We start from the raw sequence: 27713 nt of genomic DNA on the forward strand, positions 1-27713 counted from the left end.
CATGTTCAATTTTAAAAAGCTTTACTTTTCTCCTTTGGAGCTGAATCACTGGGGAGGAGTGGGGGTGTGGGAGGGTGCTGGCTGAGGGCATGTTTTCTTTTTTCCTCGTAATCCAGAGGTAAAGCTAGTTTGATCCGTAGTGTGGCAAAAGTGACCATAATTATGCCTTTTGTTTTATTTATGGAGTGAGACCCCAGACCAGAGAATGCATGTAAGTCTTCGATCCAGCATGGAGCCATTCGGTCGCTGATGGTAGATGCATGTGCAATTTCTAGGATTACCAACAGCCCTAGAGCAACTCCTGCGAAAGGGCTTTCCCACCAAGAGCTCGCAGAGTTGGAACATGAGGTTCTTAAGAGATTTATGGGGGAAAATGAAACAAAACACAAACAAACGAAAACCTACCACCGCCACCAACAAAAAGGTGTCTGACCAAGAAGCTGATTCAGTCCACACAAAAACCTTGGTGAACAGGGGCAGGAAGATAGCACTGTCCTCATTTCATAGGGGAGGGAACTGGGGGTTAAAGCAACATAATAACAAAAGAAAGAAAGAAACACCCAGGACCAGGCATGAGGGCTACATGTTTGAGAGGACTGTGGTGCTAGGGCTATGGACCATGAAGCAGTCACGGAGTCTTCTGAAACAGGCCTTCTGCTCTGCTGAGGTCCCCTCGGTGACACGGGTGGGAAGACGCCGGGAGCCGGGCTCCTGGAGCAAGCATTCATCCTCACTGTGGAGTAATCATTAAGCCTTTCCATTTAGCTTCTATGAGGACTTGCGTCTGAATCCCCTCTCCAGCATTTACTAGCGATGTGGTTTTGGGCCAATTACTTAACTCATTTGATGGGTGATAATGGGAGGACACTGCCTGCCTGACAGGTTGGTTGTGATGTTGGTTCAGACAATATATGTGCAGTGTGGCCTGAATCTTGGCAGGTCCCCCCAGATAGAGCTATGTGATTCTGTTCCTCCCCTAAGGGCGTGTCCCGGCAGCAGGGCAAGTTGTTCACACCTGTCTCGACTCACTGTGAGTCCTCGTTGTTCCAGTATTTTGAGATACCTGTGCTGTTACGATCAAGGTGACAATAGCAACTCACACTCACAGCTTGCTACTCACCACAGGATGTTCCGAGTGTGTGATGTATAGTAACTCACTTTTCTTATACACTATTTCATCCCACTTTGGGGAAACTGAGGGAAAGAGGTTAAGCAACTTGGTCGATCCCTCACCGCTAGTGAACGTGAGCCTGGGATTAGAGACGGGGCCACTGAGCCCAGAGCCCACGCTCCTACAGCTCCGGGGGCGGCTCTCTGTCTCTTTAACTTGAAGAGGAGATTCTAATTAATTCTGTATGCCTTTCTCCAGAGCCACTGATTTGGATAATTGCTTTTCAGTTAATGTTCTCATGATGGCGAAACTTTGTCTCAAATTCTCTTGTCTTTAGTAAGAGGAAGAAGTTTCCACACTACAGATCTGGGTTTTGAAGTCTATGGTATAAGATAGGGGCTTTGTGTGTGTATGTGAGAGAGACGAACTGTCATTTTATTTTCTCTAGAGGTCCTCACACTCAGATGAGTTATCCTGCTGAACATAGACAGATTGGTACTAAGACTGAGGGCAGCATGAGATAAGTTCTAAATGGTCTCTGAGACACAGCCTGGAGTGTGGAAATTCTGCTTTTGTCTTCTGTGGAGGCGGCTGAGGTTCAGCGAGAATGTGGCAGAGCCAACGCTGCTCCAATTTCCATCCCTCTCCGGAGGACTGCGTAGGAAAGAGATTTTACCAGCAGTGGCCCAGGATGCTGGCTCTGTCCACAGTAATGGGTTACTGAGAACTCACTGTGTGCTCGGCATTCTACATTCTGCTCTTGATTTCACAACCAACGCTGGAGATGGTGATGCTATCTTCACTTGCAGAGATGTGCAAACCAAGGCTTAGAGAGGCTGTAACATTTTTCAGACTCCAAAGATCATAAATGGCAGAGGCCAGTTTTGTCCCAAGTTGGGATAAAACCCTGGAGAAAATATAGTATACATAAAAGGGCTGACTTAGGATACAAAACTTTAAGCTTAAGTGTCAAAGTTCTTAATAAATCCCAAATCTTAACCTTATGGCTGTATAAAAAGGTCTTAAAGCCATCCAAAATGTTGTCAAACCCTTCCACATATGCACAGACACACGCACACATACACATACATGCATGTACACATACATATATACACACACATACACACACACACTGTTATGGAATTTAAAACACCCAAAGAGCTTAAGCATTGAATCATGTTTTTCTTGATACTTTTACCACCTAACATATTAAAAAAAAAGTTTTAAAAGTGTGGGACAAAAATAAATCCTGTCTTAGGATAAACAGGCTTTAAAAAGAATGAAACGAAGGCAATTTTAATTTTCTGTCAGCAGCAGCTTTTTCTTTACTAGCGTTTAAGGCCAATTAGCAAGTAGGGAAAAAAATTCTAAACATCAGGAACTTCTTCATAAACAAGAACTCACTAATCCGGGATGCTGGATGGCTCACTGTTTCTTCTTACTGAAGCTCACGTGGCCATCACTGAGAAGCAGCCAGCATCACGCTGAAATGAATTTTGAGGGGTGTAGAAAACATCTAAATTACATAATAATAGCTTACATTGGTATAACGTTTTTATGTGGACTATATCTTTGAACATTCGCAGCATCCCTGAGACATACATAGCATAGGTGTTACTCTCTCCACTTTATAAAATGGGAAACTGAGTCCAGCGGGGTGAACAGACTTACCCAGGATCACATAGCTGATCAGTGGGAGGGTGGCCTCCCTGCTTCTGATCTGATGACCTCTTTCTTCTTGTTCTTTCCCCCTTGAAATCCATGAGGAGATAAATGCAAAAAGGAAAAATTTGTGGAAATTCAGGTTTATTTAGTAGAACCCTGGAGCGAAAGTCTATTCAGATAAATGAGACTTTTAACTGGAATTCTCCACCCTCAACATTGTCACACACACACACACACACACACACACACACACACACACACACAGAGTCTACTTGGGGATGTTAACTCATCAGTAGAATGAGCCGTGGAGGGTAGCTATTTAATAAAGTTCATCGCAATGAGCCAGTGGTTTATGACAGGAAGTGATTTAATTTTACTAATGTATATAGAACCCCTAACAATACAGCTGGGATTTCAACTCAAATTTAAAAAGTAATTGAAGAGGAGCTAGTAACTTGATAAAGAGGAGAGATAAGCTACTCACAGAAGATGAATCGAAGAAAATGAGAGGCAAAGCTGAAAAGGAAGGTTACTATGGCAACCAGAGAACTCACCTTTCCCCCACAGTGACAGTTAAGGTCAGAAGGAGCCCGGGGTCCCAGTTGGTGCCATCGGAATTGAAGAAATCAGGTATTCTATGGAAATTCTCTCCCACAGCTCTATGTGGGTTTCGCAGATCTCTTCAAGCTAACCTTCCCTGTTTTTAATCTTCTTTACCTCTTAGGACTCTTTTCAATCTCTCTCCATCTCTGCACTGCCTGTCATTCCACCTCATCTTTTGGGGGAATTTTATTCATTTGCTCTTGAATTGAATTTTTTGGTTATACATCGATTCAAGATTCTACCAGTAATAGATGTATTTTGAAACGATGACAATAAAACCTAAACCCATAGAGTTGTAGATTTATTCAGAAGGCACCCCAGGGACAGGTTCACAAGTGGGGAAGCCACAATACTCTACCTGCACACACGTATCCTCATGCTGGAGAGCAACGAGAATTAAATTAACTCTCCAGGGCTCTTAAAGTCACAAGGGGACGAGATTGCATCTCACTTCAAGCCTAGGTTATTAAGAGTTTTATTTATCATCAGCAAGAGCTTTATTTATGATCAGCAAGAACTTGACTTGGAGGAACGACATCTTATGTAATTGCAACGGAGGGAGGGAGATTGTAATTACTGCGCTTGGTGATTAGTTCTATTGGCATAAAGGGGCTGCGGATCAGAATGAAATGTTGGAGAGGAGATCAGGAGCCCTGACTTCTAGTTCCAGCCTCGTCCCTAATTGCCTGGGCAGCTTGGGAGAATGAGCATCATTTCTCCCTATTTTTCTTTTTACCCCTCTGCTGTCTGTAATGTAGCAGTGTGTCGTGGAACTGTAAGATCCTTGAGGGAACAGACTGTCTTATTTATCTCTGTGAAAGACCAGGCAAACCACTCCTTTTTGGGCATGTTCTTTTTTGTCTGTAAGCGGATGTTTTTGGGAGGTCTACTTTTTCACATTTCATCACATCCCTTTATATATCTAGTCCCCTTTCCCTTCACTTGATTATTTTCCCTGCATTTTCTGATAATGTTCTTCATTTTTTTTTATTTATGCTATTCCCTAGTTACAATTTATGAACTTCCTTTTTCTTTCTTACTTTATGCTACTGATGCAACTGTGCCAATTGTTTTCCCCTCTGGTGATGTGTGGTGTAGGTTTGCTAACAAAATGACTTAAAATATTTGGCTTTACATATATTGAACATAAAGTAGACAGAGATTTAAAATGAACTCGTCTATTTCCCAAATGAATTGATATTTATAATGATGAGAATTTTAGAAGTTTGTTACTGTAAAAATGACTTATAACGGATGGAACGTTTGACTAAACAAGTTTAAATATTGGCATCTTCCATAGGCACAGAGCAAGTAGGGAAGGGCACTATGTTGAATTGATTCGTTGTAACCTTCTGGCCTTAACGCATACTCAAATTTCAGCTGAAATTCTCTAAAATCGTTAGCCAAAGTTGTTACAAGTTATTTTTTAAGAATTGGAATGAATTTCCTACAGACACATTGCTATGAAAGGTGTTAGGTTCCCAGCCACACACAAAGAGACTTCAGTGTTTATCACTGGAGATTCCTGAGCCCTTTATGCAAGTAAATGTCTATTCTGATGTCCAGGCTCACCTGGATCTTAGGAAGACTTTGTGCCTGGATTCCTGATCCCCAGAATCTGAGAGATAATGATTGTTTATTGTTTTACTACATTACGTTTTGAGATAATTTTTCATGCAATAATATATAAATGATATACCAAGATTGGAATAGTGGATTCTCGGAATAGGCATAAAGCCTACCATAATAGCTGGTTCCAGGTGCCTTGGAAGATGGCTTCTTATAAGAGGCTCTGTTACTTGGCTCATGTCCTAAAGAGAAAAGAGGAAGGTACCTTGTGCAGGAGGCTGCTAAGACTATCACAATGGGCATTGCTAATTAAGACAACTGGCTCTCTCACCTCCCTCCTGCTGGTTAGGACTGGTGAGAGTGCACTACAGGACACAGGTGGTGGATCCCCATCTGCACTTGGTTGGAGAGGCTCAGAAGTTCTCCATTTACTTAGTAGCCAAAGACGTCATAATAATGTATGCTAATGGTGTAATCTGGGGCTGGAGAATGAATCTGTCCTATTTCCTTGGATACCATGGAACATTTCCTGTGTTTAGGTATCAGGACTGAGACTATCTCCTCCTCTTCAGGGATGAGAATAGAGGAGGAGTGTTGCCAAACCAGGGAAGACAAAACGCCCACCCAGAATAGGTCCAACGTGGTCTCACAGAAGGAGATGCCAGCCAGTCTTAAAGTTGGACTTCATGAAGAACCTAGATTCCAGAGCGATAGTTTTAACTTCTCCACTTAAAGCTCCTCTTCTTTTACTTACAATTACTTGCAGACTTTCTTTTTCTTTTCTTATTTTTTTAAATAAAATTTTTCCTTTGAAATAATTTTAAATTTGCAGGAAAGTTGCCCAGATAATAGAGAGGGTTTTCACACACCCTTCACCCAGTTTCCCTTAACATTAACATCTAATATTTGTGTTACATTTGTCAAAACTAAGATACCAATGTTGCTACCCCACTATTAATTAAATGCCAGGCTTCACGTGGTTTTCACTAGTTTTCCCACAAATGCTCTTTTTCTATTCCAGGACTCCATCCAGGACACCATGTTGCATTCACTCATCATGTCTCCTCAAATCTGTAACAGTTTTGCAGTCTTTCTTTATTTTCCATGACCTTGACAGTCTTGAGGAGTCCTAGGCAAGTATCCTGTAGAATGACCCCCAGTTTGTATTTTCTGAATTTTTTTTTGTCATCATCAGACTGGGGCTATTGCTTTTTGAGAAGATGCCACAGTGGTCAAGTTCCCTTCTCATCACGTTACATCAGAAGGTCATGAGTGACATCAGCATGACTTATCTCTGGGCATGTTAACCTTGGTCATTTGGTCAGTAGAGTGTTTGTCATGTTTCTCTCCTGTAACCGTACAGCTTTTCTCCCTTTCCAAACTCTATTTGTTGCATGTGAGTCACAAAGTCTAGCCATCACTCAAAGGGGTGAGATGAAGATTGAATTCCACCTCCTGGAGGGGGCATATTCATAGATATTTTTTACAATTCTTCTATAAGGAATATCTGTCCCTTATCTACTATTTATTCATTTATTCAAATATTTATATATATGTATGTACACATATACACACAGATCAGCACAGACTTGTGTATGTTTATTTTATACTTTGATTTGTAATCCAGTAACACACTGTTTATTTTGTTGTTCAAATTGCTCTGGCCATGGCCACTGAGAGTTCTTTCAGATCGCTTCCTGGGTCCATTTGGCATGCCCCGATCCTTTGCGCTGCAAGCTCAGTCTACCTCTTCTTGTGTATTTCTTGCCCCAACCCCAAATTCAGCCATTTCTCCAAAGAGCCCTGTTTGTTGTTTTATTTGGAGAATAATATCACAGACAAAGATCTGCAGGTGCTGGATGACATCTTGCTGTTTTGATTTAACTTTTCACCCCTTCTCCGCCCAGTATAACTGTACAGTACTTGACGACAGGATCACGCCACATTTACTCATGCCCCCTCCCCAGCCGAGGCTCTGCGAGACATTAGGTGCAGAGCAGTGTCTCAACAATACTGGCAGATGGATGGCTGAACAGCCGAGGGAATGAAGTGGATCAGATAAGACACTCGTGTCCTCCCCCTTGCTGGGGGTGGTGTGTTTACAGGTACACCAAGGAAGCACTTATTTACACCACTCTCTCTCATTTTAGGTCATGATGCTCAGTGCAATTTTTTCTGTTTCTCTTGAAAACAGTCTGCCCACTTTGAAAGAGTTCCAGGTCAGCATTGTTATAAAATGGCCTGTGGATCCTGTTGTTTCTGAACTGCCAGAACCTGCTTACAATCTCGGGAGAAAATGTTACAGGTGTTTTGATTGGCTGGTAGTAGGAACTGGGAGTAAGTCTGGCCATAAGGCTGAGAGCCGGAGCTTACTCCTTTGCTCCCCCAGGACTGGCTCTGCAAGCATTTGTCTTTTCTGCTTGTGCCTGAACGTACAAGGGGCACTGGCATTAATACCAGGCTCAAAGGAAGGCAGAGACCACCCCTCTCCTCTCACCCCACTCCCTCTCCCAGGCACATCAGAATGCAATGCAAATGCCTCTGGGATCTGTTCATGCCTCCTCAGGATGCATGGAGGATATAAATGGGTCTTCCAGGAAGGAGAATATGGGGAGAAGAGGTTAGTGAGGGCCTTCTTAGGAGAGAGGGTAGTTGTGTTGTGAGGTCCAGCTCTTTACCTTCACTCCCCACATGTCCCAGGCACTGGGACATGAGTGTTTCCTGTAGACCAAATGCAGGCCACGTGGGGGTTATCCTGAGCCTCTGTCATAGGGCCACCTGAGGGGACAGAGACCTCAGTAGAAGGGTCCCAGGTCCAGAGAATATCTGAGGTCCAGTTGCATTAGCCCCAAGCAAGAACTGCAGGAAAAGGGGTCCCCAAGGGACCCCAGAAAGGCCACCAAAACATCACCATGAGAAAGAGGCAGCTTTGACTGTCAGCCAGACCCACCCAGGATACAAGCTGTGACCACCTTCCAGGCTCCCCTTTCTCCCCCACTTCAACCTTGATGGAAACAAAACCAATGCCTGTGAGGGGGTGAGGTGGGAGTGAGAGTGTGTGTTGAAGCCCATGGCCCTGTCCCTAGGGGTTTGATCGGTATCTTGGGCCAGACATTCCAAGGAGAGAATGAGCTGAGGCTCCTCGTGAGCAGAGATCCATCCAGCTACCTCGTCTGGGCAGGAGGAGCAAGGTCTACAGAAGTTTTTGTCACAGCCAGCAGAAAACCACCCAGGAGAGTGAAGACAAGAGGGACGTGAGAGACGAGAAGAAAACAGTGCTTTTTAATGCCCTGAGTAATGCTCACTCAGAGCAGCAGTTTACTTCCTTTCAGTTAGGTTTTTTCGCTCACTAGTTCATGCCTCTATTGAGACATATGTATTGTTAATTTCCCCATTTTAGATTTAAACAAAACCTCCTTAACAGCTGCCTTTTGCAAATTAAAGTGTGGCAGAAGCATAATTCAGAAATTGTGTAAACTTTTATTAGTGTAGGACTGTTTTTCTGTTTTTTGAGGCACCTAGCTTTTTACCAAGCAGTAAATGCTGTTTGGTGATCATATTAATTATCATCCAAACACTGGCAAAAATGAAAGGGAATGTTATTAATAATTGTTCCAGAAAACAGGTAGAAAGGAAATATATTGTCATTCCACTTATGCTAAAATATTTGTTCACACACAAACACTATCCTTTTTTGGGTAAAAATGTGGTCTTCTAATGGCTCTGGGTGAGAAATTACAAATTGATGGCTGGTAGGTTGAATCACTCCATAGACATATAATATTTTCCCCTAGATAATAGTTTAAAAATATATATGTATATCTTTGAATTCCTTTGGTTCAGAAATGTACTTTCCTGTCTGCCACGGCCCCCCAAAATCCCTCTGCCTTTCACTCAGCCTGAGTCCCACCTTTGCTTCCACACCCTGCCCCTTAACAGGCACGTGGAATTTGGACTCCTCCTAAAGTTACAGTGATCGCTCTGGATTTTTATATGGATTTGAAAGGTAGTTAAAACTTTTGCAGAGTTAATATATAAGGAACTGCCGTGAATATCTGTGAAATAAATTCTACCAATGATGTTTATTTTTCTCAAAACCAGCATGAAATATAGAGTGATGGATCAAGCACCACTGCTCCAGATCTGGGAAGCACGACCGTGACAGTGAGTAAAGTGGTTGCCAGAATAATAAACTCCTTCACCTATAGAGTAACAGGGGAGAAGAGAGCCATTTCGATGCATGACACCAATCGTAACAGGAATCACTCTGAGGATTCCTCAGCGCTTTTCCCTTTTTTTTAAATTATCATTTTCTTCTTTCTTTAAAGCACACGATTAATGACATTCATCAGCATCAGGGAGTGGACACAGCTCATTTCGACTCCCAGCACTTTCCAATTGGCTTTATCTCCTAGTTGACTTCATGTGTCCTTGGTTGATTAATAGTTTTACCTCAGTGGCTTTTAATCATAGGAAATATAATAAACTAATAATACCTAGTGCTCCTAAGGCAATTCTCATTTTCCAATCACTCAAGAAGCTTTGCTAACAGATCTCCCTTGCTCACTGACATGAGACCCTAGATCATTGTCTCTTCCCTGTTCCAGCGAATTGAGAGGATTCCTGCAGAGCTTTATAAGAGGCACATGGTGACGCTCCTCCACCCACTGGCCAAGATGACTTCTTGGCACAAACTGGCTTCTGTGAGAGAGGAGCATCCCTTTGAAGGATCTGCAGCATTACTGTAATTTCATAATTGGTAGTGGAAATTGAGGTCAGAGGAGTTTGCTGAAGATTAAGATCTCAGACCATATCTGTAAAACCACCATGAACAGGAGGACCGACAGTTGGATTTTCCCTTGTTCGCGGCAGGGTTGGGGGACAGGGGCCTCCGGAGTTCTGCCAGAATGTTATTGACGAGGCCAGCAACCACTTTGGTTCAAGTTCATGACTTATTCATAAACATATACTTAACTGCTTTAATATTAGGGACAGCTCTCTGAAGGCATCCAAGTGTGATAATATTCTCCCAACAAGCTAGATTCTTCCTATTTTTGCTGATGTTGGTGGGGTTTGGGTATTATTTTGATTGGGTGCATATTATTACTGAGAATTGTTATAAATCATCAGTAGCAATCAATGTTGGCCCTTTAGAAGGTGATCAAATAAATGTGATGGCAGCAAATGTCTTACTGTCCCCATACAGGCATCTGAGAGACAGCAGAGATGTATCTATAAGAAAATCAAGGAATCTGCTCTTCCCAGCCTCGCGTTCTCTTGAATTCATTTTTGTTCACAAACCTTGAATATAAACTTATGTTTGATTATCGTTCACATGTTTTGTGTGTGACAATTTTTCTGAACTTGAGCAAAAAGTAAAAACCAACCACAACGGTTCACATTCCCTATTATTATTTTTTTGTTTTTCCAGCTGATCAAGAGGCAGAAGAAAAGTGAGAAAGACATTGAGGACAAACATTTAGTTAACACACCCACACAAACCCAGCATTGGAGGGAACATCCTTCACTTGGGGTGACAAGTGGTGATGACTTGTCACAGTTGTCTCAGTCTGAAGGAGACCAGGCAGGTGTATCATCACACAGCTTCTGCGGTGGATGCACAGAGCCTCTAGAAGTGCTCCCAGTTCAGAGAGAGGAGCAGGGTGTGGAGAGAGCCCTCAGGCCCCCAGCCCCAGCACCGGCCTCAAGGAGAGGCGATAAGAGGCCAGGATGCGGTCAGGTGGGACTGCAGGTTAGGAAGGACCTTGCAGACTTCGTTGGGATTTTGGCTCTAATTCTGCATGACATGGGAAGCCCTGGGAGTATTCTGAGCAGAGGACGGAGAGTGTCTCACAGTGTCTGCGGTGTCTGGATGAGACCCTTAGGGACACGGCCAGCAGCAGGGGGACAGGGAAGAGCACACATTTAGCAGCAGGGCAGCAGCCGTGGAGATGGAAAGCAGGCAGATTCTGGACATGCTTTGAGGGCAGAGCCTGTAGGATTTCCTAAGGGACTGACTGTGAGGTGGGAGAGAAAGAAGGGAGTGGAGAATGGCTCTGGTGATTGTTTGTTTCTTTGGTTTGAACCTAAGTAATTCTAGTAAATGGAATTCTCATTTACTGAATTGGAAAGACTTCAGGAAAAGCATGATTGATGAGGAGAGGAAAGGAGCAGGATTTGGACACGTTAAGTCTGAGACGCTGATTAAATGTCTTATTAGGGATGCCAAGCAGTTGGTTGGATAAAGGAGTCTGAGGTGAGGGGAGAGACTGAAAGGCAGCAGTATGAAGGGATGGAGTCAAGAGAGAGAGAACAGAAAAGGGGCTGCAGTCTTTGTCTGAGAGCGCTCTGACAATAAAGTTTGGGGTGATGAAGACAAGCTGATAAAGGACGTGGATATGCCTGTCTCCGTCTATTTGAGCTGCTATAACAAATGATGAACAACAGAAATTTATCTTTCATGGTTCTGTGGGCTGGCAGTCTGGGGGGCCAGCATGGTTGGGTAAGACCCCTCTTCCTTCTCATTGTGTCCTCGCATGAGGAAGGGGCGATCTCTCTGGAGCCTCTTTTATAAGGACGCTAATCCCACTATGGGGCTCTGCCCTTATGACCTAATCCCTTCCCAAAGGCCTCACATCCTAACACCATCAAATTGGGGGTTAGGATTTCATCTATGAATTTGGGGGGCACACAAACATTCCGTCCATAGTATGGAATTTTGAAGGAACAGCCGGGTGGGGTGGTGCTGGACAAAAATGGCTTATGCAGAGGAATGTTAGAATTTTTGCCCCCTCTCCCCAGGTATGAAAAGATCCACGTCACTCACCATAGAGGAGAGGAGACAGGATGTTCCCTGGGACTGTGTGCAGGTGATGGTGAGAGAGAGAGCGAGGCAAGCGCACAGCCCGAGACCACGTGCTTACTGCCCCATCCGAGGATACTTGATCTGATATTAAGGCACTGGAGCAAGATAAGAAGTGAGAAACCAGCGAGGGAATCACTGCATTCATCCCGGGGAGGGGGGCGGGGGCCAGACTGTGTGGGGCTGGGCCTTCGGCAACTGCCGGGACGTGGGGAGAGAGGAGAAAATGTCCATTTCAGGTCTCCTGTCTGTGTGACTGAGAGAATGGGCTACCACAGACAGAATGGGTGATCTGGGAGGAAAAGCAGCTACCTGTGGGCAAGTCCATTCAAAGCCCCCCTTTGGGAGACTGCAACTGCATGACAGTAGGGACTATATTTATTCTTTTCACCATATCATCAAGTTTCTAGCACGGTGCCCAGCAAAGATGTGGTGCTCCACAAATATTTGTTAAATATTTAAAATAAATGATTGCATGCATGCACGCATGAGTGACGTCAGGGCGGCTGGATCATGCTGATTCTTGGGACGATGAGTCTGCAGCTCAAGACTGAGGTCCCGGCTGGAGACAGGAAAAGAGATAGCGGCGTGGGGTTGAGTGTTGGAAGATGATCTGTTTGAGGGTGGCAATGAGGCATGGACAGAAATGTATTCTGTCTTTAAAAAGAGAGCAGGTATTCTAAGTGGAGTGCATAGGCCATTCTTCTCTATGGCTGATGAAAGGACTCAACAGTTTGATTTTAAAACATCACTTAGTTTTTGACTTGCCACCTCATCACCCTCTGAGGCATAAACTTGAAATTGTAAATAGAGATTCAACCCTTGATTTTTACCTAGTTTTCAGGCAAGAAGAATAATGAACACTTAAGGGGTGTAACTATGATTGCCTGGAATTGAAGTGGCTGTTTATTTCTCAGAATCCCATCATTTCATCAGGCAGTTCTTACCCTGCTTATAATGCCCATTGTCCTCCTGTAGAAAGTTAGAGGGAATAATGCATCTCGCTGGAGCACAATGGAGTTATTCTTCCCTTTCATTGAAAGTTTTTGCTGTTCATATTCAAAAATCAGCTCCGACGGACACAGCAATTTGCTAAAATTGATATAATTAGAGAAAAAAATTGATGTACTAAAAAGAAGACAACGCAGGGGGCTGTTGAACGTGATTGAAATGCTAAATGAGCCGCCCGTCTTCCAAGACTGGTATTTGAACCGTCAGGAAACCTGGACTTTTGTAATGGAAATTCTCCTTTACAGGGCAGCTCTTCTAAACCATTCTGTGCCACTTCCTGGCAGAGCGATGTTTGAAGAAATCTGGAGAAGGATTTATGTCCCTTTGAAAGGATGGTTCATGCTGAGCATCCTGACACCAAAATGTCATGCTCACACCTAATTTCTTCACATTATTAACATCTATCTCGGTTGCCAGAGTTAGGGTGTAAAAACCGTTACATTCTTCCCAGTACCGATTTGTTCTTTTAACAGCTTAATTCTCCTAGGTGTCCTTCTACGTCGTCTGTGGTGTTATTAACTGTTTCCTGTCTCAGACACAAGCTTGGAAGACATTGTGGGGAGCAACTGGTATTTACTCAAAGATTTTGGTTTTCACACAGAGGTGCAAACTCTATACTTGAGACTGGAACATTATTCATCATATGGATCATGAGGTTCAGTCTTGCAGCCCCCTGCAGTATGATGGGGCCCAGGGTTTTAGCCTGAACAGTCCATGGTGGTCCCTCTTCTACGGGACCTTTTATTGGCAGTGAGGGGCAGGAGGTGAGAAGTCCATGAGCGTCGCTGAGTCGTGCAAAGGAGAAATGGGTCAGTGTGAACTCTTGAAGACCACGTGTCGGTCAGTGTGAGCTCTTCAAGACCACGTGTCGGTCAGTGTGTGCTCTTCAAGACCATGTGATGGTCAGTGTGAGCTCTTCAAGACCATGTGATGGTCAGTGTGAGCTCTTCAAGACCACATGATGGTCAGTGTGAGCCCTTCAAGACCACGTGTCGGTCAGTGTGTGCTCTTCAAGACCACATGATGGTCAGTATGAGCTCTTCAAGACCAGTAAACCAAAGAGGTTCACTGAACTGAACCCGAACTTTTAACGGAAAAAGTTTTCTTGGGAAGAACTAGCTAAAGAGGTGAAAAGAATCAGAAGAGTGTAAGCTTTGAGCCAGGCAGCAATGGGAGGCGTCCTTGATTGGCCACAGCTGTGCCAAGGTGAACCGACTTCTTAAGGACATTGTCTGCTTGCATGGAAGGAGGACAGAGGCCTGCCCGACGTGGTGGTTGTGAAGACAAATGAGACATAACGTTCTAAAATGTGTTGAAAACAAGGCCTGGGACTTGTTAAGGAAGCATTGCCTGTGGTGTGGTTCATGCGTGGCTCTTCATGATGAGTACAGAAGAATCCTCAAATGCAACAGTCAGTGCTAGGACATCACTCTGTAACAATACCTGGAGGGTTTTTTAAATTTAGATATTCATGAAGATAAGAAATCTATGCACCAAAAATGACCAAAATTATGCTATGGGAGGAGAGTAATACACAGTGGACTTGAGAGTAATAATTACACAGTCTCCCACACCCACACACACAGCTGTGACAGACGTGTTGAGGTACAGGTACCCCACTCCAGGTTCAGCCTCACCAAGTTAACACCTTTGATAAGCGTGTCTTGGGGCCATGGCACTATTTTCCTCCTTGAATTTCTGCGGATCTTATTTCTGGTTTCCAGGCTGTTCTGGGCTGGAGTGCTGCTTCCTGTCTTCAAGGTGCTTATTACAATCAGTGAAAACTTCCCAGTTGGGGTTTTAAGCAAGAATTCTTCTCAACGTATTTCAAAGGGTCTGCTGCCTCCTAGTAGGCTTTGTGGAATCTGCACTGTTAGATGCTTAGCAGTAAGGACACCTTGATTCCATCTGAGATTGGCACTGTCTTTCTGTGCTGGGTTCCTTCTTTTTTTTTTTTTTTTCTGAGGAAGATTAGCCCTGAGCTAACATCTGCTGCCAATCCTCCTCTTTTTGCTGAGGAAGACTGGCCTTGAGATAACATCCATGCCCATCTTCCTCTACTTTGTATGTGGGACGCCTGCCACAGCATGGCTTGATAAGCAGTGCATAGGTCCACGCCCGGGATCTGAACCAGCGAACCCCGGGCTACCAAAGATGAACGTTTGAACTCAACCACTGCACCACCAGGCCAGCCCCTGGGTTCCTTCTTTGAGTGCTGTTGAGCCTCTATTTCTGCTCACAATTCAGTGCAGGGACATGGCTGTGCTTCAACCCATTTTCAGTAGAGTATATTTCAGGTTACAGTGGAGTTGCAAAGGGTCTTTTTTGTGCAGAGACGTGGTTCTTTGATACTTGATGAGTAATGTTAAATCCATTCCATGGGCTCCATGTTCTAGGATAGTTGTGATCAACTGAAGTATACTTGCAGCTGTGTGAGCCATAGAAGGCCCTAATGTGATCGCATACGGCTTTGGTAAAGGTGGAGGTGAAGCTGGTGATGATGCTAATGAGGATGGTGTGGGCGCCACTGTGCGCAGGACTGCTTAGGGCTAGGTTCCCGCTCTGCACATATCTTATTAACTCTCCCCTGAAATTGTGTAAGATAGGCATTCATTTTATAAGAAAAAGATAAAGTTAAGAGAAGTTTAGATCACGTGGCTTACAGTATGTGGAAAAGACGAAATTTGGACTCAGGTCCGATGGGGACAAGTCCATGTCCCTACCACCTCGTCCCATAGTCCCATAAAGCAAGTTCATATAAGCGGTGGCTTTCCTCTTTCTCATTTCCCCTCCACTTCCTCTCCTGAGTCTTAATCAGTTCTTAAATTTGCAACCAGATATTTAATCTTGCATAAGCTCTAACTTCAGCATGCTGTTGGAGTGTTTTAAGCAGGAAGGACTTGCGTTTCTTTGGGTGTGGGTAGGTCGGGGGATGTTATGGCCGGTATGTTTGTGTACCTCCAAATTCATATGTTGAAACCCTAAACCTCAAGGTGATGTTATTAGGAGGCTGGCCCCGTGGGAGGCAATTAGGTTGGGAGGGTGGAACCTTCATGATGGGATTAGTGCCCCTTCAAGAAGAGACAGGGGAGGGCTTGCTTCTTTTCTCTCTGTTCTCTGCCTTGTGAGGACGCGGGGAGAAGGCAGCCACCTATACCCTAGGAAGCGGGCTCTCACCAGGCACTGGATCTACAGTGCCTTCAGCTCAGACTTCCAGCCTCCAGAACTGTGAGAAACAAATGTCTCTTCTTTCAGCCCCCTAGTCCGTGGGCTTTTGTTACAGCAGTCCGAGCTCACTGAGACAGTGGTGCTAGTGGGCAGAGCGGACACTGAATAAATCGGCTTCCCGGATAACTGTGCCTGACGCAGTACCCAGCACATAGCAAGTGCTTAATAAACACTGGTTGAATGAACAAATAAGTGGATATGAGAGTATTAATATTCACTGAATTACATCAGCATTTTAAAGGTGTCAGTCTGCCAGTTGGTACACTAAGTTAGGTGAAGCGTGTCTGGTGCATGCTGTGATGTGTTGCCAAGACCCCTTCAGGGAAGAGCTCCTTGTTCCAGCTGCTGGGAGAGCAGTCCATACACGGACTCCTGTCTTCAGCCCCTTGCAGGCTCACGCAGCTGCAGGCTCTGCATTCTCCAGCAGCCGCATGTTTGGCTGATCGATGCAGGGGACATGTGCCCGGACATCCAGGAGGGCATGTCCAGCCACAGAGCTCCCATGGACTAAAGAGGCTGTCCTGGGCCTGCCCCACAGCTGGACTTCTGCTCTGTCCACTCCCGCTTCCCTTTCCCCTCATCTTTTACTCAATAAACACCTGTGTCCTGACAGGCTCGGTATCTGCTTCCCCGGAGACCCAGCCTGCAGCCCCTTGTGGCCAAGTTCAGACTGGTAGATTTCTGTCATCAATTCCCAAAGCTGCTCTTAGGTGATTGTGCTTAAGGAAGTGAAATGAATAGGCACACTTTAAGACATTCTTGATGTTCTATTAAAATATGTCCCTAACAAAATAAGGATATATTATTATTATGGGTAATTTGCACTTACATAGAAACAAAAAGTGGAACTTCTACCAGAAGCAGACTACAATCAAGTGCTGATCATGAAGTTTAGATCGACGATGGACCCCATAGACGACGGTGGTCCCAAAAGGTTAGTACCACATAGCCTCGGTGTGTAGTAGGCTGTACCATCTGAGTTTGCGTAAGTACATTCTATGATGTTCACACAAGGGTGAAATAGCCTAACAATGCAGCTCTCAGAAGACACCCCATCGTTAAGCGCCGCGTGACTGTATGAAGAAATGCCAACACCTAGGAACCATTGGATGCCTTCTCCCTCAGGCAACTGAAATTCATCTCAGTTATGCACACTTTACGTGCTTGTTTTATTTAGGCTTGATGTTTCCTGCTAATGTTGTTCTCCATATGTTTGTCTTCAGAACCCCAAAGCTGTTGCAATATATACAAAGACTTGACATGTTGTATTTCTGTTGTCCAGGGACACCTGATTCTTTGTTTAATCCAGTTCCTTATAAACCTTAGTTCGTAACATAACAAAATGAAAAATGAAATTGCACAGCTCTCACTGTATTTGTCCTTTCAGCAGAAACAATCAGTTATGTCTCCTTCCAGAGCTTATTCTGTTTATAAACAAACCCATTCCAGTTTGTTTCCTTTTCTTTCTTCTCTCTGTAATTTTATTCTCTACTCAGACTGCATGAGAGAATCCTAGTGACCCTATGATATGTGTGTATTGAGTACACATCAGTGTCCTGTAAAATATCCGATTCCTAGAGCATAGGGACTGTGTTCTGTTCCTCATCTGCCAGCACAGTGAACAGCACATGGCTAGTGGTCAGTCAGTAACTGCCTCACAAACGGAAGAGTGAAGGGTGTTATGGTGGGTACATGCTGGATCATCTGCCCAGCTCAAGTGATGGATCTTGAGTCTGTTCTGCCCACCATGGTGGGAAGGGAAGAAACATGCTGGAAGCCATTGTATAAAATGTGGCTCCACCGTCTTGCATTAGGGATGGACCCCTGACTATTTCTGGAAATCTCAATGAATTAGGGCAGACACAGAAGATAGAGGGAGAGAGATGGGGGGAGAGAGGTCTAGGGGGAGGAGAGGTGGGAGGAGGGAGGGCGAGGGAGAAGAGGAGGGGTAGGGAGCCAGGGCTGAGGTATAGACAGTGGATTCAGAACCCCTGGTGCCAGGGTTGCTACCAGCTCATAAGGCTCTTCGTGTGAATCAGAATAAGCTTTCCCTTCTGGGGTGCTGCCTGCCTCGGGGGCCTTGGCCTGGCCCCTGGGCTGCCCCTTGGTACAAATTAGCAAAGGTCACCCCATTCAGGTTGGAGATTCCCATCCTCAGCACTGTGGACATTTGGGCCACATGATTTTTTGTTATGGGGGCTGTCCTGTGTGTAGGAGTTTACAGCAGCATTTCTGGCTTCTACTCATCAGAGGCCAGGAGCATCACCCCCTGTTGTGACAATCAAAAATGTGTTCAGACAGTGCAAATTCCCCTGGGGAGAAATATCTCCTCCTGTGAGAACTACCGACTTAGGTGAATGTAGCTGCATGCGAGCGTGCACGGGTTATAGAAAGGAGACTGGGCTGGTGTTCAGTCATGCCCGGTTGCTCTCTTGGCCAGGTGTATTTGTGCAGTACACAATCTCCACAACTGTACATAGTGGTCCTGCTGGTTCCCATACATTCCTCTGTCCTGGCTAAATTTCTTCCATTGGCTTCTCTGAGACATCCTTGAATCCTTGAAACAAAGACACCCTTTCCTCTTCCTCTAGCTTGACCTGTTTACTTTTATTTGTAAGCAAACAGGTGCTCTCCATTTCTTATGCCTCCAGTCCTCTGGCTCATCAGAAATTTCTGAAAGGCCTTTTCTTTCCATGTTGGCAACTGTCTCTCTTTGGCGACTGTGCAAGTGTGAAAGTGTCTGGTTTGGAAGGTGTTATCTGTATTCAGCACTCATCAAATCTCTTCTTAAAGGGGCTTCGCCTTTTTCTCTGACCTTTTATTTTTTGGACAAAACACATCTTAGACACCATATATCATCTTGGTTTTCTTACAGGAATGTAGCATCATTCCCCTTATCAGCACTGTTTGATCTTTGACAAGTGATAAAGATGTAACATGAAACATATAATTCCTCATAACTTAGAGAGACTCAAATTAGTGTGTATGAGACAGAAAAAAATAGATGAGAGGATTTGCTAATTAATTGAAAATCAGGTTTATATTTAGAATAGTGTTTCTCAAACTGTCAGATTTGTTGGTCTGCAGTAAATTCGTTTTAAAACTTGCCATTTTAAAATAAACAAAAGTAAAATATTTTAAACGATAGCATCATACTTCTAATTGCTTTATATCATTGAAAGTGTCTCTCTCAATATCTGTAATCAAGCTCCCAGGCGAGAGTCTGGGTGGAAGGTCACATTCCACGAAAATTCAGTTTCTTTTCTTTTTATTTCTACAGAATGAAAAATCCTTCCTCATTGGAGGTGGTGTGGAATGGCATGGTTGTCTGGTGGGGCCGCGATACGGTTTTGGATATTTTATTATACATGGTCCTAGAAGTCATAGGGCGTTTCCTTACCCAGGACACTATGAGACATTAGATCTATGTGCCCATATCGCTCTCCAGAGCTTACTGCATGTTTCAACGTGGAGATGGCAGGAATGAATGCTGAACTCATGTTGTGGAAACATTTGGGCCTACGAGGTGTATTTGCATGTTCAGTTATCACCTTGGAACGTGATTCCAAAAGATGCTCCATAGTATGTCGTCATATCTACTCCAATGAGAAAAGAAAACAGAGAAGAAAAGATCATTCCTACTTGGCCCCCACTTGGAGTCTCCAGCCACACTGGCTCCTTTCTGGTCTTCGGATACCCAGGCTCGGCTCGTGTCTAAATATTTGCCTTGTTTCTTTCCTAACTCTTTTGCAGGACCTGCTCTTTTTCATCTTTAGTTTCTGTCCCAAATATCACCTCCCTGGAGAGGCCATTACTGACCGGCCATTCTAGAACGCCCTCACTCAGCTACGTTCTGTCTCATCATCCTGTTTATTTTCCCTGCAGAATTGATTGCAGTCTGTGGTGACCTTGTTAGTTCACTTGTTTGCTGTGTTTTCCGCAAGAATGTGAGATCCACAAGCGTCAAGATTGATTGACAGCTCTATTCCCAGTGCCTGGGACATAGTAGGCACTCAGTAAACAGGGCTGGGCTCCTATGGGACTTCTTCTGCCACTAGATAGTGTCTTTTTAATCCTGTGAATGCATTTAGGTTTTGGTCTCTTTTTTATCTTATTTTAGATGGAAAACTAATTTTGGACGGAGGACATTATTTTATACTTCTTTCTGGAAAAAATCGACTGGTTTATCAGAGAGTTTACTATACTTTCTTGAACATGATGGGAGGGTTTGATGGCTTCATGCTGTCCTTTAGGAAAAGCTCACAAATCTTAATCCACTGGGAGAAAATGGGGCAAATGGATCATTGGTGCATGAAAGTCCAATTTTCAGATAATCATTATTGGATTTTTTTTTGCTCTCCCATTCTCCCTTTTTTAGCTCTTTGTAGGAAATCACAGTTTTGGATGAAATGGTCCCAACACATAAAATTGTCATATTCTGGATCGTGTCCCCCACCCCCACAAATTTAGATGTTGAAGTTCTAACCCCCAATGTGAGAGTCTTTGGAAGTGAGGCCTTTAAAAAGGTAACTGAGATTAAAAGAGGCCGTAAGGGGTGAGACCCAAATCTGTAAGACTGACATCTTTATAAGAAGAGGAAGAGACACCACAGATCTCTCTATTCATGTTCACACACAGAGCAAAGGCCATTTGCAGGTCGAGGAGAGAGGCCTTGCCAGAAACCAACTCTGATGGCACCCTGGTCTTGGACTTCTGGCCTCCAGAACTATGAGAACATAAATTTCTGTTGTTTAAGCCAGAATGTAGCATGTTGTTATGGCAGCTCCAGCAGACTAATATAAGAATCTGTAGGTAATTTTGAATTTTAGAATTCAGCTTACCATTATCATCATTAATTCTACACCTTATCTCAATGAATGAACTTTGAACCATCCATCCTTCTATTTTTAATTTGAGGATAACGCACAATCAAATACTGAAAACCAAATCTCAACTCCAACAAATGTAAACGATAGCGCTCACTTGATTTGAAAATACCTTGGACAAGATAAGTTGTGAGTTGTCATCAAAAATTTAGCTGATTCAAACTGAGCCCATTTGTGACCTTTAGGAATGTAATGCTTATTAAGATGAAATGAGATTTCTGTAACAACTAAATTAATGGTAACCTTTCAAATTTTTGAAATATATGCAAAAAATAATTTCATTTTTTTTCCTTTGAAATGGAAATGAATTGAAAACCACTTGATGGGGTCCACATTGTAAAATATAGAGCTCCCTTTTCTTTCCAATTTTATGTGTAGAAGATGGAGCCTCCTCATGGGTTGGGCTGGGGGTCCAACAGGATGGGAAAGGAGATCACCGTTAACCTGTCCTGAGTCTACTAAGGTGCAGCTATGAGCAGGCAGACATACCTGTAGCTTTAGTTTTGAAGACACTGGGGTGACAGAGACGCACTGGGTGACTTCTGTTTGCCTTACAAGAGCACATCTCCCCTTCTCGACTCTGGTCTGTGCCCAGGGATGCTGACCTTCATGGGGTGCATCAAGAGGTTCTTTTGTCCTCTGGCCTTGGTTGGATTCAGATGGGGTGCCCCAGCGGGAGATCAGAGGAGAGCAGGCTGAATAGTGCTCTTACCCTTGAAGGTGCCCACATCCTAACCCCCAGAGCCTGCAAAGGTTACCCTCTGTGGCAAAAGGGACTTTGCAAAGGTGATTAAGCTAAGGATCTTGAGATGAGGACATTATCCTGAATTATCCACCTGGATCCACTGTAATCACAACGGTCCTATAAGAGGGAGACAGGAGGATTAAAGGCAGAGAGGGCCAGGTGATGATGGAAGCAGAGATTGGAGTGATGCGGCCGTAAGTCAAGGAAGACAGGTTACCTCCCGAAGCTGAAAGTAGCGAGGAACAGATTCTCCCTTAAAGTTTTGTTGGTGATTTGTTACAGCAGCAATAGGACGCTGATACAGAGGGGAGCAAGAACTTGCCGTTGGGGGATTTATCACCTTCCACTCCACCCAAAGCTTCCTCCTTGGATGGTCTCTGTGGGCTGGGCGTGTCCTCGGCCAGGTCCCCTCGGTTTCGTCTCCTCACATTCTGGTAACTGGCCTCCCTCTTCCCTTCAGGCCTGCGGCTGGGAAGGGAGCTCTACCCTGCCCACCCTGTAAACAGCATTCTTGTTAAGTTCCTCATTTTATAGGAATTTGAGTTTGCCATCTGTTTCCTGCTGAGCTGCCGACTTCCACAAGACATAACAAGGAGGGTAACAGGAGGGGCGTCTGGGTGAAGACAGGCACCTGTGGTTCCTTTCTCTCTCTGGCCGGGGTCTCCGTTTTCACTGAATCCCTTGTGGACCCCGAAGGGACCAAACACATTCTACCGGCTGGTGACTGAAGTCCTCACATGCCTGTGCTGCGTTTGCTATTTCAAAGCATGAAATACAGAGTCTTGTGTGGAGAGCATTTTTCTTTGCCTTCAAAATGTTTAAACGGTGAGGAAGGTTCGTGGGGAAGGTCATGAAGATGTTGGAATTCATCATGCATTCGACTTTAAAACGTTCTTCAAGGGCTGCCCTGTCGCCGAGTGGTTAAGTTCGCGCTCCGCTTCCGCCACCCAGGGTTTTCTGGTTCGGATCCTGGGCGTGGACATGGCACTGCTCATCAGGCCATGTTGAGGTGGCATCCCACATGCCACAACTAGAAGGACCCACAACTAAAATATACAACTATGTACTGGGAGGATTTGGGGAGAAAAAGCAGAAAATATAAAAAGAAGATTGGCAACAGTTGTTAGCTCAGGTGCCAATCTTTAAAAGAAAAAGAAAAAAACATTCGTCAAACACTATCATTAGAAATTAAAGGAACATGATTAAACTTCTCAGGAAACTTGCTAAAAAGATACATTTTCATTTTATTTTTAGAACCAATCCTTAGAGTGAAGAAGTCTTATTTTGCATGTGGTCTTGTTACTTAGGAACGTTTGAAAATAGCGCTGACAACTCTCTGGAGAACTGGAATCCCATCCCCGTGGAAGGAGAAGAAGGTTTGCTCTGACAATCCCACTCAAACGACGCAGCTCGAGTTTCTCCTCTCTCCTCAAGCTGCTGTTCCGGGGTGAGGTGGTGCCTGCATCCAGGGTCAAGAATGTAGCGCTCTGCTGTGATTTACTGGTAAGTGAAAGTTTCCTGCTAAATTTTCTGGTAGTGTTCGAAAAATCTATTACCGACCTTGAGAGCATTTTTAAGTGGCAAAACTATATCATTTTATTTTCATTTTATCTTTTAACCTTGGGAAAGAAGTTTCTCTATTTTTTATCTAAAACTGAATTGTTTCAGCTGTTTTCCTATACATGGGGAATAAAAGAAGGCATCCTACAGGTTTCAAGTTATACTCTCTGCTGAATTCCTGTTGATTTAAAAGTGCTATCCTACATAGATAGATAGATAGATAGATAGATAGAAAGATATAAAATATAAATGATGTACTTCTCCTTCTGCCATTAGTCCTGGTCCCTAGTTTTAGGTTACCGAGACTCTTTAGGGCTGGATGCAGTGTCATACTGGAGGGTGTGAAAAGAGAAGACGATGGTGGTCCTGGATGCTCACCACCCACGGCTCTGTGACCCCTGAGCATTTATCACTTAAAATGTAAGGGCTAGACAGGACCACAGTTACTTTCCAACACACTATTTTATGACTTTCTTTTTTTTTTTTTTTTTTTGCTGAGGAAGATTCGCCCTGAGCTAACATCTGTTGCCAATCTTCCTCTTTTTTTGCACGTGAGCCACCACCACAGCGGGGCTACTGGCAGACAAGTGGTGTAGGACTGGGAGCCAAACTCGGGCCACTGAAGCTGAGCGTGCTGAACTTAACCATTAGGTCACTGGGGCTGTCCAGTATTTTATGACCTTTTAGTGGAAAAACTGCTCAGGTATTTGTGAGAAGAAACAAATAGAAGGGAAGAAAACTCTACTCTGTGCTAATAAAATGTGTTTTTTGGCCTCTTGTCCCTCCCCCAGCTGAATGTCACCCAGTCACAGAATCCTACTCCAGAATAGGAAGAGCCCAGTGTGCAGCACAGAGTGGTCCTCTCAGTCTGGACTTTGTGGTGTGGAAGAGCGGAGGTTAGTGGAGTGAACCAGACATTGGGATGGGGAGACTCGGGGTCACAGGCTGGCTGTGGCCCACGAGTCAGGAGGGACTGGGCAGCAGTCCCACCAACTGGGCTACTCCAGCGGATGTGACCTCAAGAGGCTGTGGCATGCCTGCAACATTATCATTCCCCAGGCTCTTGTCACCATCGTACCTGTGACTGCTACACCTGAGCACAGGTGAGCGTGAGGCAGGTAGGGTTTCCTACAACAGATGAGCGATTTCAAAGGGACTGCTCTTGGCTGTGGTGTCGTCCAACTGCTCTCACACAATGGGACTTTCTGCATCACTCTGTAAGGGAAAATTTAACTGTCAAAATAGGGGTCTGAAGCCTGTCTATGAACATCTTCATATTTTCTCCTAACACCTCTGTCTCATTCTTTCTTTATAGACTTCAGCATTATTACACACCCTTCTTTCTTAAAACTGCAGTTTGGTAATTTTTTAATCCCCGTCTTACCCATTCTCTGTAGATCAGCTTTAACTAACTCCTATTGCTCGGTCTTTCACATTCTTCAAAGTTGTTCTCTTCTCTCAACATCCACAGCTATTTCCTTGGGAGGGAGGGATGAGGTCGGTGTAAGTCTCATTCACAGGATTTAGCAAAGCATGTGGATAATTCCTAAATTATGTTATTTTGCAATGACCAAGGATCTGAGCATCCTAGATAAATATGGGCCACCTGGCACCACATTAAATGAACTCTCTTCTCCATTTCCTTTGCTGCATAGTGTTCTGGATCTCTCATACATCTCCCCTGCTCTCTTAATTATCTTACCTTGGAATGCTGCTTTTAAAATACATTTCCTGGCTTCTCAAACTTGCCATATTAATTTTCTGCTAAGTCCTATATCTCAGAGGCAGCACATCACACTCTTCCTTCACCAAGTCTTTGCTGACATCTTCTTTCTGTCCTTCACTCCAGAGTGTGCTCTGTAAGATACTTCTGCTTCCAATGCTTAATGCCAAGCTGCTTTGAAATCATTTCTGAAAACTTACCATTTTGCTGAAAACGTATTTCCTTAGTGAAGTCTCCAATGACAGATGGTCCATTTCATTTTTTTTCTGCCCATAGAAAATCCCTCTAGCGATAGAAAAGAAATGTGTACCTTTGTAAGGAACTCTTCTGTGAGTTTTGGGCTGGCTTCTTCGCTTGTCTTCTCTTGCTGGAAGTATTATAGAACACTGTTTTGCATAGCGTTTCATCCCCTGTCAGCTTTGTGAGTTAAAATGTGATAATGAGGTAAAGGCATTTAAAGTTCCATGTAACGTAGTATGGAGTCGAGCGTGCCTGCTGAACCACCCAATTCGAGCACGCATATTTGTATGTTTCTGTTTCAACACTCTGAGATGAATGACATTTTTACTTGGGATGAATTTCATGATTTAGATAGAATTACACATATTTTCTTTAATAGCTTTTTGCACAACTTGCATTGGAAATCTTGCAAGGGTGATTTTCAGTAGCGAACCCTGGTACTTTTGGCTATGACACTTGAGAAAAACTAACACGACACACTTTCACATTTTCAGGAATATGACTTTTATAAAGTCATTTACACAATTTCTGGGAAAACTGGAGAAATTCTTTAAATTTTGCTTCTAAAAAAGTGAGAGATGGAGACAGTAAGAAGGAGTAGGACAAAAAGAAAATAAATTTACTTATTTTGAGGAGGTTAAACCTTCAATAAGGGCAGCAGGGCCAAAAGTGGATAGAAGCCAGCTTGCAAAAAGAACAATACTTTTATCCTCGGGTTTGTTGTTGCTCTTCTTTTCCACCTGGAGAGCCTGTCCATCATCATTAGGAGCATATAAAGTCTGATTGTTTGGGACTAGAGAGCCCATGCAAATACTTCCAGGGTACATAGGCCTTCTCGACACCTTTATAAGGATGGACACAAATTGCATAATCCTTCTCTTCTCTTAGGGAGTTTTCAAAATAGGTTCTGGGAAATGTTGGGCCATGTATGAAAGGAGAAGTGGCCTTAAGGAAAGCCTCTGGAACCTGTCATTAGGGATACCACGGCTTCTCTCCCTCCTCTCTTCCATGGGGAAAATACCCATTGGGGTGGCCCACCAGCCATGCCCTCTTGATTCCTTCCTTTCTCTTTCATCTTCAGCTGGTTTCACTTGCTCATTTCTGGAGTTTCTTAACTGGGTCTTTTAAATGGTTTTTATATGTTATATATACTCCCCTGAAATTATGTGACAAAAATGTGTGTTTGTGTTTTTGTGTACATGCACACAGTTTCCTGGGGGAAAGCCTCAAACATTTTCATAGGATTCTGGGACCCAAGGAAGGTTAATGATTACTTCTTTTGTTTTCCTATCCAGCTTGGTTCCTCTCAGTACGTTAGATTGATACTTCATACAGCATAATCACTTGAATATGGATTATAAACTCAAAAGGCCTCAGCAGCCAGGCAGGTAAAGTGAATAGCTGAAGGAGGTGATGCATGAGACAGTATGATGGTGGGACCTGAGGTCAACTTGGAGAGAGGTGGCCCATTTAAAGGCACTCTAATCCAGTTAAAACATTTACTTTCTATTCCACAAATACAACTCAATTGCTGGCTGAATATGGTCCATAGGCACTGGGTTGATGTTCATGATAACTTCTGCTTGTTGAGAGCAAGACAGGTTTCCTGCTTGCCTTTATCTTCTGCTTATCTGTTAGAAGTGTGATACAATGGCCGGTGTGCCTTTGCTGTTTTTCCACATGGAACTGACAGTTCATGGTAATTAGACAGATCAATGGGGATATCCTTTCCTTGAAAGGTATTGGAAACAACCTAACTTATTTTTCTCTTGGCTGATCGTTTTTCTAGAATCCATGCTAATTATGGCCTAATGATTAGTATTGTCTTTCCTCAGAAAAAATAAAGAAGGACACTGGGATTCAACACTCACACCAAGAGTCATGTTCATTGTCAAGCCTTTATTTAATACCTAGACCTGCCCTTTCTGCTTTTGACCTAAGAGACATAGTGACTTTTAGAATGATTTCTGCAGATGGCTGATCTAATCTAATGTGAATTGATTTCAATAAACTTTCAGAGGATGAACTTACCTTGAACTTCTGATTTTTATCCTGTGTACTAAGTAACTTATCATTAATAATTACTAAACAAATTTTGATCGAATACATGCTGTCTGAAAGATACTATGCTAATATGACTTACTACCTACAACATTACCAGGTAAATGATAGTAGAGAAATAGAGGCCGTGATATTATTTAATTTTGGCTTAAGTTAATTTCAGATAAATTTTCTAGTAGGTTTAAAAATATATGCAAACAAATAACAGCTCATAATAGAAGGGATAGTGATAGAATAAACGTTCAAGGAAACAAATCTACATTCTTTTAAAATTGATACAGTACTAACCATCAACATTGCATGTAGCTACTGGTAAAAGAATATTCCTTCATCTTTTTGGCTCGTGAAAAAAGCACTTTGGAGTGGATTTTTTTGCAGGATTTGGAAAGCAGCATAAAATTGATGTCCCTTAAAGCAACCTTATTGATTTTCTGTCTGAGACCCCATTT

General features: G+C 43.6%; 2 long non-coding RNA genes across 3 annotated transcripts; one reads left to right on the forward strand and one right to left on the reverse strand.

The window, feature by feature from the left end:
• Positions 1-8: 8 nt before the first annotated feature.
• On the reverse strand, positions 9-3315 carry LOC139080077 (uncharacterized). The gene is made up of 4 exons (XR_011534237.1): positions 3261-3315; positions 2783-2862; positions 1844-2018; positions 9-1765 (listed from the first exon to the last, which is right to left on the reverse strand). It is a non-coding gene; the product is annotated as an uncharacterized lncRNA (long non-coding RNA).
• LOC103547366 (uncharacterized) lies at positions 3267-27233 on the forward strand. Of its 2 annotated transcripts, XR_011534236.1 has the most exons (7): positions 3267-3406; positions 5970-6081; positions 9050-9112; positions 11750-11925; positions 16883-16983; positions 22988-23183; positions 24032-27233. It is a non-coding gene; the product is annotated as an uncharacterized lncRNA (long non-coding RNA). The 2 variants fall into 2 exon arrangements; XR_543935.2 differs by lacking the exons at positions 11750-11925; positions 16883-16983; positions 22988-23183; positions 24032-27233 and adding an exon at positions 10155-10282.
• Positions 27234-27713: the final 480 nt, after the last annotated feature.

The sequence above is a fragment of the Equus przewalskii genome, chromosome 28 (genome assembly GCF_037783145.1).
Source record: "Equus przewalskii isolate Varuska chromosome 28, EquPr2, whole genome shotgun sequence".
NCBI lineage: Eukaryota > Metazoa > Chordata > Mammalia > Perissodactyla > Equidae > Equus > Equus przewalskii.